This window comes from Humulus lupulus, chromosome 1 (assembly GCF_963169125.1).
Source record: "Humulus lupulus chromosome 1, drHumLupu1.1, whole genome shotgun sequence".
In the NCBI taxonomy this organism is placed as follows: Eukaryota; Viridiplantae; Streptophyta; class Magnoliopsida; order Rosales; family Cannabaceae; genus Humulus; species Humulus lupulus.
In genome coordinates this window covers 287,051,174-287,064,463 of record NC_084793.1, presented here as the reverse complement: position 1 = coordinate 287,064,463, position 13,290 = coordinate 287,051,174, and positions in this window count along the sequence as shown.

Here is a 13,290-nt window from a genome sequence, read left to right as displayed (position 1 = left end):
ATGAAAATAAATATTTGGAGATATATTTGAAGTTAGAACGTTTAGGAGGGAATATCGGGGAAATTTACCATTTTGCCCTCAGGGACGTTTTTGGTACCCCAAGCCTTGGAGGTAACTTAAATGACTTAGGATAAGTAAAACAAAACTAAGGATATGTTCAGAAACTAGGAAACCGACCCAAACCTCTTCTCTTTCTCTCATTTTCTCTAAGCCATACGAAGGGGAAACTTTGAAGATTAGGCTAGGAATTGGAGCTCAAAACTTGGGGATTAGCTCAGTTTCAACTTGTGGATTCAAGCATAGGCTAAGGTAAGCTTTAAATTGTGATTCTAACCATTAAATTCTGCAAGGTAATGTCTAGGTTTTAGTTTTATTAAGTCTTTGAGGTTGAAGATTTAGTTTGGGATTTGATGAAGTTATTAGCAAGCTTCTTGTTAGGTTTTGCTGCTGAAACTATAATAGAACTTCTGTGGTGATTGAATTGGATTTGTGGAATGATTTTGGGGTAAATTGGCTTGGATTTGGTGGAGAAAATGGAGGATTTTTTCTGGGTTTGAAGAGTCGGGTCGCGGCATTTTTCTTGCTAAGTCGCAATCCTCTAAACACTTGGGAGGCCAGGAAGAAGGGCGGGTCACGGAACACCATTGATTAGGCCACGTCACGCATAGCCTGATTTGCGGGTTGGGGTTTCTAGTTGAGGCGGTTTGCGGCATGGGACCTTGGGGCCGCGGCGCATAGTGATTTTTTGGACTCTAAAGAGGTTTTAGGCTCGGGAATCGAAAAGTTAAGGCTTAGGATGGATTTTATCACCCGGATTGATAGAATTCAAGGTCCTGGAGACTAGAATTATAACCCAAAGTTATTAAATGGATTAGAACTTGATGGACAGATGTTGTTGATATGTTGTGTCTAGGTTTTTAGCGAGGCTCAGACTAGGGGACTGTGCTCGGGACATCGGTGCTTGGAAAGCTCGGAACACAGGTAAGATAATGATTGTACCCTTAGAGCAGGGCAAGGCCCTATAGTTTGTGTTGCAGGGCACGACCCTATATGATTGTGTTGCAGACATAGCCCCATTGATTATGTTTAAGCTGCTTAAGTATTTGTTTAATTATGTTATGTGTGCATATATTTGAATGAACGACAAGAGCCGGGAACGACGAAGGCCGAGAATGGCAAGGCCGAGTATGGCAAGGGGCCTGGAGCAACGTTAAGCACGCGGAGTGCGAGTTGCCAGGGAGAGACCCCTATAGGATACCTGGGATATCCTCATGGTGTAGACCGCGAACCCAGGGCCTGGTAAAGCGCCTGGGATGGCATGGCCGTTATGTGTTTAGCCTGTTGGTAATTTTGTTATGTGTTGAATGATGTTATGCATATGATATTTGCTTGTGTGGAGTTTTCTTGCTGGGCTTCGGCTCACAGGTGCTCTATGGTGTAGGTAAGGGCAAGGGGAAAGTTGACTAACCATGAGCACGGAGAGCGTGAAGCGATGTGTACATGTTTGGCCTGCCTGGCTGTCACGGCCAGGGGTATTTTGGGAGATGTTTGTATTAAACCTAATTTTGTCGTTTAGTCGACTTTAATTATATTTTTTTTAGTTGTAAATATTCCTAAATAGTATTTTGGGATCCCAAATATTTAACGCTTTATAATTTTCAATGGATGATTATATTTTCAAATTGTATGACTTTTATTACGATTTAGCTACACTTTTAACCTATTTAGCTACACTTTTAACCTAAAACCTCGATTAGCGAGTTAATTTCATGTTTTAAACTCACTTAGTAACGACTCGAAGGAAGTAGGGTGTTACAATCCCCAGCTTCATGCTCAAAGGTGACCATCTTCCTTCTGCAATCAATGGTTGCCCCATACTTCACTAACCAGTCCATACCAAGAATCATATCGAAGTCAGTCATAACTAACTCTATCAGATCCACTGACAACTCTCTGCCCTCCACTGTCACAGGCGAAGATCTGATCCATCTCCTGGATACCACTAACTCCCTAGTGGCGAACAAAGTTCCAAATCCCACAGGATAATAATCACATGGTCTACACGGTCTATCAATAATTCTACTAGCAACAAAAGAATGCGTAGCACCAGAATCAATCAACACATTTTAAGGGGTTCCAGCACTAAGAAGCTAACTTGTAACTTCTGAGGGAGAAGCCTCAACTTCTGCTTGTGTCAATGCGAACACTCGAGCTGGGGCCGAGCTATCCGCTTTCCTATGTTCTTCCTTTCTTGCTTTAGGGCAATCCTTCTTGAAATGACCCACTGCTCCACATAAGAAGCAGGCCTTTGCCCTACACTCCCCCAAATGACACCACTTGCGTCTAGGGCATTCAGGATGACTCTTCCAGGCCTCACTACCACCTTAACAACCCATTGAAGTACCACGGGGTCGTCTATCAGGACCTGGAGCTGGGAAGGTGTTAGGAACCTTCCTTTTCTAATCACTGGGGCATCAACCCTTACTAGAACCCATAAATGGAGAGCCTGCCCTCCTGGATTCTTTTTTGTCTGCATTATCTCACCAGATCTTATTCTCTGCACTCACAGCTGTGAGTGCCTTCTCAACCACCTGTTCATAGGTAGTAACCCCAGCCACAGTGGTAATACGAACATCTCAGGCTAGTCTAGGTTGTAGCCCCTAAAGAAACCTCTCCCTTCTGGTCCCATCAGTGGGCACCAGTTCCATAGCAAACTTTGCCAACCGATCAAACTTCAGGACATACTCAGTCACTGACAAACTCCCCTAAAGTAACCTCATAAATTCTTCAGCTTTTGCTGCCCTGATGGCATCATTGTTTTACTTCTCATTGAACAGAGTCTGAAACTCTTCCCAAGTCAGAGCATTGATGATTCTGGTCTGGGATATAACTTCCCACCAAATTTGGGCATCCTCCGGAAACATATACATGGCACAGGCCACCCTCTCATTTCCAGTCACCCTCATGAAGTCAAGGATGGGGGTAATCATGCTCATCCACTGCTCAGCTTTAGCAGGATCTGCACTGCCCTTAAATACTGGAGGTTGCTGCTTTCTGAACCTTTCATAGAGAGGCCCCCATTTATTTCCAACCTCTGGCAGCTGCTCAACTGTTGGCACCGATACAGGGGGTGCCTCAGGTACACTGGTTACTGCAGGAACCTGTTGTTGTCTCAGGAGGAGAAGTTCTTCTCCCTGCCTCAATACTGTGGACTGAAGATAATTAAACAATTACTACCAGTTCTCAGGAGCTGGCTTTGGAATCTGATTCTGGTCATTCTCTTGACCCTGATTGTTATTATCCTGGCCTTGATCATCCTGGCCATCTGAGGAATCTGTCTGTCTTGGAATCATTCTTATCAACTTAAACCTTGCTGAAACAATCAATGCGACCAGTTAAGCAGTAATAACAAAACCTCTTGCCACCTCACGGTCCAAGATCAATAGATAATCACCTATTCCACAATTATACAGGTATACAAATGGATACATGATTATAACATTTAGCATTTAACATGTATCAAATAATAATTCACAATGAACAATACTAATGAGTATGTAGCAATATCAGTACTAATTAGCATGTTCTTGCTGATGATGCAGCGGTGGTCTTCACATTAAAAATCTAGCGCCATTATCTTTATGGAGAACGGTGTGAGATTTATACAGACCATAAAAGCCTAAAGTATTTCTTCACGCAAAAAGAGCTCCACATGAGGCAGCGCAGGTGGTTAGAACTAGTAAAAGATTATGATTACGAAATTTTATACCACCTGGGAAAGGAAAACATAGTTGCTAATGTACTAAGTAGGAAGAATTATGGAAGTCTAGCATCATTAGCTGGAATAGAAAAGTCGCTACAACATGAGCTGAACAATGCTGGAATAGAAGTAGTCATTGGTAAACTGGCTAACTTGTCCATTCAGTCAAGTCTGTTAGAAGATATACGGATTGGGCAAGGGCATGATGACACATTAGTAGCACATATAAATGCAGTCAAGGAAGGCAAGGCAATATATTTCACAATATCAAGTCAGGGTTTATTGAGATATAAAGATCGGGTATGCGTGCTGAATGAACAAGGGATTAAGATGAAGATCTTAGAAGAAGCACACAATACCCCATACTCAGTTCACCCAGGGTCGACCAAGATGACTCACGATCTTAAGCCAGTGTATTGATGGCCAGGAATGAAGAAGGATATAGCGGAGTATGTGTCTAAATGTTTGGTATGCCAGCAAGTGAAGCAGAACATCAGCGGCCTGCAGTTTTACTGCAACCACTTAGCATTCCAAAATGGAAATGGGACGACATAGCCACGGATTTCGTGACGGGTTTGCCTCGAACGAATAAGCAACTCGACTTGGCTTGGATAGTAATAGATAGATTAACCAAGTTAGCTCATTTCCTGCCTGTCAAGACTTCATATACATTAGAACAATATGCAGACATTTATGTTCAAGAAATAGTAAGACTGCATGGAATCCCTAAGACAATAGTGTCCAATAGAGGATCGGTGTTTACATCGAGATTTTGGGGAAGCTTGCAGCAAGCCATGGGTACCAAGTTAAGTCTTAGTACATCATTTCATCCTCAAACAGACGGTCAGTACGAGCGTACCATACAAATTTTAGAAGATATGTTGTGCTCTTGCGTACTTGATTTAGGAGGATCATGGAGTAAGTATTTGCCACTGATAGAATTCGCCTACAACAATAGCTATCAGTCAACAATCGGGATGGCACCTTATGAGTTTCTTTATGGAAGGAGATGTCGATCGCCATTACATTGGGACGAAGTAGGAGAAAGGCAACTTCTTGGACCCGAAGTTGTTAGAGAAGCTCAGGATGCAGTAGCGCTAATTAGAAAGTGTATGCTCACGGCTCAGAGTCGTCAGAAAAGTTATGCAGATACCAAGCAACGTGATTGTAACGCCCTGGCTACCCCAGAACAGTTACGGTGAACGGTGGACCGGAAATTTGACTCGTTACCTGAGTCCTTTGGTCAACGTGCTCTAGATGTAATTAACAGGTTAAGGTATAAAACCAATAAAAAGGAAATGAAGATTTATTACAAACAGCTCTGCAGAGCTAAACAAAACATTTACAAGTGGTTCTCAGTACAAAATGGTCATTACGGTTTTAAATTTACAATCCCGCCGTCCTAAGCGGCAAAAATAGGGTAAACCCCCTAGTTCCTCTGAGAACACCATGACCGTGGCGGTCAAGCGGCCGCATATGTACACACCACCACATCAGCTCTCCACTCAAGGCTAGGTGAGCTTTTCTTTCCCTTTACCTGCACCACATAGCACCCATGAGCCAAGGCCCAGCAAGAAAACATAACATTTTTCAATAACATTATCAAATGATTATCATTATAATCATACTGAACATAAAGCTTTCAACAAGCAAATGAACATCACATGATTTTAGCGGGAGAGTGGCTGTTAAGTAAGCCACTAGCCTCCAAGCTCTCTTTTCTAGCGGGAGGGTGGCTGCTAAGTAAGCCACCAACCTCCAAGCTCTGTTTGTTCATCGACCCTCAGGGTCGGTCAGGCATTAATGCTCTTTGAGCCATTCAATGCTAATAATCGATTAGATCTAATCTCTATTGGCTAGCGTGAACCACGCTAAGTCCATCCTTGACTAATAAGTCAGCGCTAAGTGACCAGTGTCCAGTATCACCGCCAAACCTGACTAATAAGTCACAGCTTCACAGCTAACACTAACACCTTTGCCAACTCTGACTGACAAGTCAGTGCAACGTGACCAGTGCCCAGTACCACTGCCGAACCTGACTAATCAGTCACAGCTTCACAGTTGATACTAGCACCTTTGCCAAACCTGACTAATTAGTCAGTGCTATGCACAAACGAACCACATATGCTAAGCATTCCATGTTCAATCCATGTCCATATTACACAATCAACATGCCTTACAAATATCCATGCATGTCACACTTGGGGTGCAGTTTTCTTACCTCCGGTTCGAGCAAGAACAAATAGAAAAGTGACCCTGAGAACGATCGACCTTTTGGTCCTTTAGCAGTTACCTGGCCATAACCAAAATTACGGGATTCCATCAATAAAATAAATAATAAAAGGTTTCCAAACCAAAACCTAACCTCCGGGACCTCAAACACTACCCAAACGGGTAGTAGGTTCAACCCCGAGGCCTTAGACTTGAATCCCCATGCTAAAAAACTCACTTTGCCCAAAAATTCCTTAAGGGTCGCGACCCTCCTTGGCCATGCAGTGGCCCGCCTCTCAAACAGAGGCGCCTAAACCCAGCCTTCACCAAGGGCCGCGGCTCACCCTGGCCATGCCGCGGCGCAACGCCCAGTTCAGCCAAAACCCCTGTTTTTCTTCCTCTACGATTTCACTTAGACCCAACCCTTCAAACCCAACTTAAACACCACCCAAACCTCTCTCAAACACCCATTTAGACCCCTAAACAACACTCAAAACTCTCCCTCATCATAACCCAAGACAACCCCCTAAAACCTCCATCAATTCCAACAATCCTCCATAAAAACACAAGCTGAAACTTATCATTAAAACAGGGCAAAACCATAAAAGTAATGATCAAAGCTTACCTCAAACTTGGTATTGAACCCTCTCCAATGACTGAACTAAAACCACAACCTTAGCCCCTTGATTTCCTAGCTTAGCTCCACACTTGAGCTCAAAATTCCAAAGAAGAGAAACTATGGAGATGAATGTACGGGAAGGAGAAGATGAAGCAAAATCTGTTTTGGGTTCTATTTCACAGCCATCCATACATCATATATATCCAAATACAAAAGACCATTATACCCCTAGGTATAATAAAGCTCCTATAACCACTTCAAGGGTAATTTTGACATTTTCCACCTAATCTCAATATCCTTCCCTTTTCCCGCTAATCTCAATATCCTCAAACTCCAATATTTCACCTCCCGTTACCCTTTAATACCCGGTAACATTCTAATCATTAAAACACCCCGAGACTCACCCCGAGCCCCGAGCTTAATCCCATTATGACCAAACCGACATTTAACATTCCTTGATCGTCTCATGCCAAATAGCTCGAACAAATCCACATCATAATGTGGTCTCAAGATATATCACCAACATGTGAACAAATGATCAATTTACCCTCAACGGGTCAAATTACCATCCCACCCCTGTAATTGCAAATATGGACTCACATGCATGCATTTCACATCATATCATAATATAATCAATATATACATGCATTCAATCATTTAATAACATAATTGAGCAAGTATGGCCCTCGCGGCCTACTGTTCACGCCGTTAAATACATCGGAGAATTCGGGGCATTACAGTGATGTGGAATTCAAAGTCGGAGATCAAGTTTTCTTAAGGATATCTCCTATGAAAGGTGCGAAGTGGTTCGAGAAGAAAGGCAAGCTTAATCCCAGGTTTATAGGTTCTTTTGAGATATTGGACAAAGTGGGAGCAGTTACATATAGATTAGCCCTACCGCAAGCTCTAGCAGATAGTCACAATGTGTTCCACATGTCGATGATGTGTAGATATGTGTCAGACCCATCTCACGTCCTCAAGTATGATACGATAGCACTCCAGAAAGACTTGAGTTACGAGGAACAGTCGATTAGCATCCTAGATAGAGGGATGAAAAAATTTTGGTCTAAGAGTATTCCGATAGTCAAAGTCCTATGGAGAAATAGTTCTGAACGGGAGGCAACATGGGAGTTGGAGGAGGACATGCAAGCTCGGTATCCGGAATTATTTGGTAAGTAAATTTCGGGGACAAAATTCTTTGTAGTAGGGGAGAATTTTAGAGTCCCAGAATGTTTACTTAGTTAGCTAGTTAGTAGTAGTTGTAGTCTTTTAGATTTCGGGGATTTTGGTTAAAACCGGGACTTAGTTGGAAACTCATAGCAACAGTTATGGATTTTATAAGTTTAACCATTAGTTTAAGAATATTAATTATAACATAAGGTTTGATTAATATTGTTGGTCTTAAATATGATATTTATTATAACCTAAAGTTTAGATAGAGCAATAAGAACATGACACTTGTCATAAGCATGATTATTAAGGAATTATGTATTTTAATGATAAAATAAAGAAATAGAAGCTTTAGTACCTACCAGAAATGGTTAGGGTCGTATTATGACTCAGTCACAGTAGTTATCCCATTCAAATTATGCTGAAAAAGTGCAAATACGTGTTTAAAATATTCACGTATGCCGATATATTGCAGCATGGGAGCCGATATATCGCCTAATGGAGGATACGGAAAACACGTTGGCGTTGCACGAACGTACGAATGGAGGCTCGGGACTAGGGCAGAGCCAATATATCGCCATATAGGGGCGATATATCGGCCTTAGTGATATAATTTTTGAAACTTTTGTTTTTAAATTTAAAAATAAGGCTTAACTACTTAGACCTGCCTCTGAATATTTTTGACCGAGTCTTAAGCCTCTGGTTGACGAATATTCAAATATTTTCAATTAATATTCATTATTTTTATTCAAATAAAAAAAGGGGTTAGTTTCACTCCTTACCTCTATAAATAGGACCTAGTACCCAACCATTCCTCTCATTCTTCAAGCTGTGATCAGAGACTCCAAGGTGCTAGTGTTACCATAGAGTGATAAACACTTGGGTTACGATAAAAGCTTTGTCATTCTTAAGCTTTATAAAATACTTGGGAAGTGAGGTTTAGTGTATTTTGGTATTGAAGTTAGACCAATCCATAAGGTCAACTAAGGTATTTCTATTCTTTAAGTCCAGTTCTTTAAAATTCTTTAGTTTTCTTTAGTTTCTTTTATTCAGATCCTAACTTTTGGTTATTGGTTCTTGATTAGGTTCTTGAAACTTAAAGATCTTTCTTGGTAAGTTTCTTTTTGAATGTTTAGTTTCCACATTTATTCTTTACTCTTTAGAAATACTCACCATTCTTATTGTTGGTTTTAGGAGTGTTCCAAGTCCTGCATTTATTCTCAAATATTCCGGTTTTGGCAAGGAAAATAGGATATTTTTTGTATGCTTATATGTTATGATTATGCTATAATATGTTATGTTATGATATATTATGATATATATGTTTTGGGGGCTTATAGTTGCTTAAATAGCAAACCCCAATACTTTATGTTTCTTGGGGCTTATAGTTGCTTAGCTAGCAAACCTCAATGTATTTTGAGGCTTATAGTTGCTTAGCTAGTAAACCCCAATGTTTACCATGTACATGGTTTATATTTGTGATATATGTTTTATATTATATGTTTTATATAGTCTTATGTTTATGTTTTATGTTAAATGTGCTAGTATATTTTCCTTGCTGGGCATTAGGCTCACTCCTTTTTCTTTAGTGTGATGCAGGAAACTAGATACGGAGGCAGGAGGATTCTTGGTGGGTTGACTTGTGTATTGAGGATGAATGGAATGAATGGGCTGCGAGTCGATCGAGGATGACGTTATTTTTAGTTTTTTTTAAATTATGTTTCTATGTATTTTCCGCATTTAGTTTTGTAAACAATTTTCTTTTAGTTTAAAATTATGTTTTATGTTTTAAACAATGGGTACCCATACCAAAATTCTATTTTACTTTGTAATTTCCACAATATTATGTTGAAGTTTTAATAAAGTTATTATTATTTCTTTCGTATATGTTCTTCAAAGTAATAGCTATGCTTAGTAGTTCTAATGGTTCAAGGTCTTAGAATAGTTGGGGCATTACAAAATACTATCAAATGATGATCATGATAATCATACAGAGCTTATAGCCCTGAACAGATGAGTGAATATCACTTTGAGGTTCTGTTTAACCATGATGAGGCTTATAGCCCTAATTAGATGAGTGATTTAACACTTGAGGTTTTGTTAACCATAATGAGTGACTGATGAGCAAGTCACTAACGTAAACCAGATGAGTGACTGATGAGTAAGTCACTAGCTTAAACAGATGGGTGACTGATGAGTAATCACTAGCTTAAATAGATGAGTGACTGATGAGTGAGTCACTACGGGGCTCAGCACCCATAGCCATGTGATGATGCAGTCACTTGGGCCTTCTGGCCCTGGCTCTATGTGACTAGCCCTAGGCTAGACAAGCGCTTTTAGTTTTCATTGAACTTGAGGTCGGTCCGACATTAATGCTCATGATGAGTCATTCAATGCAGATGTCGATTAGATCTAATCTTTGTTGGCTTGCATTAAACACGCTAAAACCGTTCTTGACTTATTAGTTAATACCGCATGAGCAGTGCTCAGTGCTACTGCTGAACTTGACTAGTGAGTCACAGCTTCACAGTTAATACTGACACCATTGCTAATTCTGACTAATTAGTCAGTGCCATGCACAAGTGAGCAAGATTTGCTAAGCATTTGATATGAAATCAATGTCCACATTTAATCACTAAACATGCCTCAAGAATAACCATGCCTGTCACATATGGGGTGCAGTTTTCTTACCTCTGCTTCGAGCGAGAATTAGTAAAAGAACGACCCTTGAGAATGATCAATCTCTTAGTTCCTTGATGGTCACCTAGTCATAACCAATTATGGAATTCCATCAATAAAATGAATCACAAAAGGTTCCCGGACCCAAACCTAGCCTCCAAGACATCGAATCCTACTAAACCGGGTAGTAGGAACGATCCTGAGGCCTAAGGTTTGAATCCCCAAGAAAAAACATCATTCTGGCCAAAATGCCACTAAGGGTCGTGACCCTTCACCACCATGTCGCGGCCTGCCTCCTCAAACAGAAGCTGCCAACTCCAACCCCCCAACACGCGCCGCAACCCTCCTTCTCCATGTCGCAGCCCAACGACCCATCTGAGGCACTTTTCATCTTCAATGAGCTTGGGTCGCGACGCTCTAGAACAGAGCTGCGACACCACCTGAAACTCAGCCAAAAACCCTTATTTTTCCCCTTCGAAATCATTTCAAAAACCCATTAAAATGCTCCCAATATCACAAAGCAAAGCCACCAACTATTACCATAACTTATCTACCATATAACCATCAAAACCTAAGCCTTAAACTAAACAAAACTTCATCAAATTCCCATTTCAATTATCAAAACTCCAATCTTAAAACCAACACAAAAACAAAGCAAGGAGACATAAAATGGAACTAAAACCTTACCTTAAGCTTAGGTTGAATCCTCTTCAATGGCTGAACACTAGTCTAAGACCTCAAGCTTCAATCTTCATGTTTGAATCCCCAAACTTGCTTCAAGATTTCAAACGAAAAGAGAAAGGAAAGAGATGATCATGAGGGAGGAAAGACAAGGCTCTGTTTTACAGATTCTACAGCCTTCAACTTAATATATCTTAGGTCAAATGACCAAAATACCCCCCATGCCTAACTCACCTCTTAACAGCCCCCAAGGGAAAAATCGTCATTTCCCGCCTATCTCGTTAATCATAATTAACACTCTCAAATTCCCATCATGCTCAAATACCAATAAATCATATCCTGTTACCCTTTAATTCCCGACAACGCTCTAATCACCAAATTACCCCGAGACACACCCCGAGCCCGAACTTAAACCTGTTATCACCAAACCGCTAACTTACACTCAAAGATCGTCTCATGCCGAATGGCTCGAAAAAATCCACATTATTATGTGGCCTCAACAATGATTCACCAACATGCATGAAAATACACAATTACGCCCTCAACGGGCAAAATTACCAAAATTCCCCTATGATGAAATGTGGACCCACATGCATGTATTTAACATCATATTATAATATAATTCACATAAACATGCATATAATAGTTTAATGGCATAATAAATGAATTATGGTCCTCCTAGCCTACTAATCCAACCATTAAACCTTATTAGGGATGTTGGGCATTATAGTATGGCAGGCTAAGAATTCTATTGTCCTTACATGGCTTATTAAGTCAATGGATCCAAAGATTATTCGCAGGTATTTATTTTTTAAAACTACTAAGGAAGTATGGGATGCTAATAAAAAGATGTACTCTGATCTTGGGAATGCCTCTTAGATTTTTGAAATCCCTACCAAACTCAAAGAAATCAAGCAAGGTAACCACACTGTTACCCAATATTTATCAAACTTACAAGATCTGTGGCAGGAACTCGATTTGTACCTATATACCACTCTTTTGTGTGCTACTTGCACCACACTTCAGTGCCAACAATTAGGAAAAGAGCGGGTCTTTGAGTTTCTTACTAGGTTGAACAGTAATCTTGATGAAGTTCAGGGTTATTTGGTGAGTCATTCTCCATTTCCTGACACTGAAGAAGCTTTCTCTGAGGTCATACATGAAGAAGCACGTCGTCGCATCATGCTCACTACTCCAGAATTACCACTCATAGAGAGTTCAACACTTGTCTCAAAGTCTGGTCCACCACCATTTGGCAGATCGAATCTTGATCCTCGACCTAATCGCAAAGGTGACTGACCTTGGTGTGATCATTGTCAACGTCATGGTCACACTCACTCCACTTGTTGGGAAATTCATGGAATACCACCGAATTGGACTCCTCGTCGCCAAATTGACAGAAAGGCCTACCAAACCCAGACTCAACTACTCATAGTGGCACTGCTACCCCTTCATTCAGTAAAGAACAACTCGAACATTTATACATGCTCCTTAATCAATCCTCCATAAAACCCAAGTCTGGTCCCGAGTCTCATAGTGCTTCTGTTGCTCACTTTGGAAATTTCTCTTCCGCTTCCTTTACACCATGGATCATCGATTTAGGCGCAACTGATCACATGATAGGTTTACTTCATTTGTTTGATTCTTATAGTCCCTGCTCTTCTACCTCTAGTGTTAAGATTGCAGATGGTACTCACTCACCTATTACATGAATTGGCACCATAAAATTGTATGTTGGTTTATTTCTTACATCAGTTCTCTTTGTTCCTTCTTTATAATGCAACTTAATTTATGTTAAAAAATTAACCTCTGATAATCGTTATCCTGCTAAATTTATGTATGATTCTTGTCAATTTTAGGATCTATCATCGGGGAGGGCGGTTGGCAGTGCTAGGATTCGTGATGGACTTTATTTCTTTCAGCACCTGAACAAAGAGTTCTCTTATCTGCACTGTTTAACTTAAAGTTCTATTTCTAGTTCGTCTTTTGATTCAACTTCTCATAAAATTATGTTGTGGCATTGTCGACTTGGACATCCAAGTTTTTTATATTTAAAACATTTGTTTCCTTCTTTGTTTTTCAATAAAAATGTTGTTGATTTTCAATGTGATATTTGCCAACTTGCTAAACATACTCGTGTTTTGTTTCCGCACAAACTGTATACACCCTC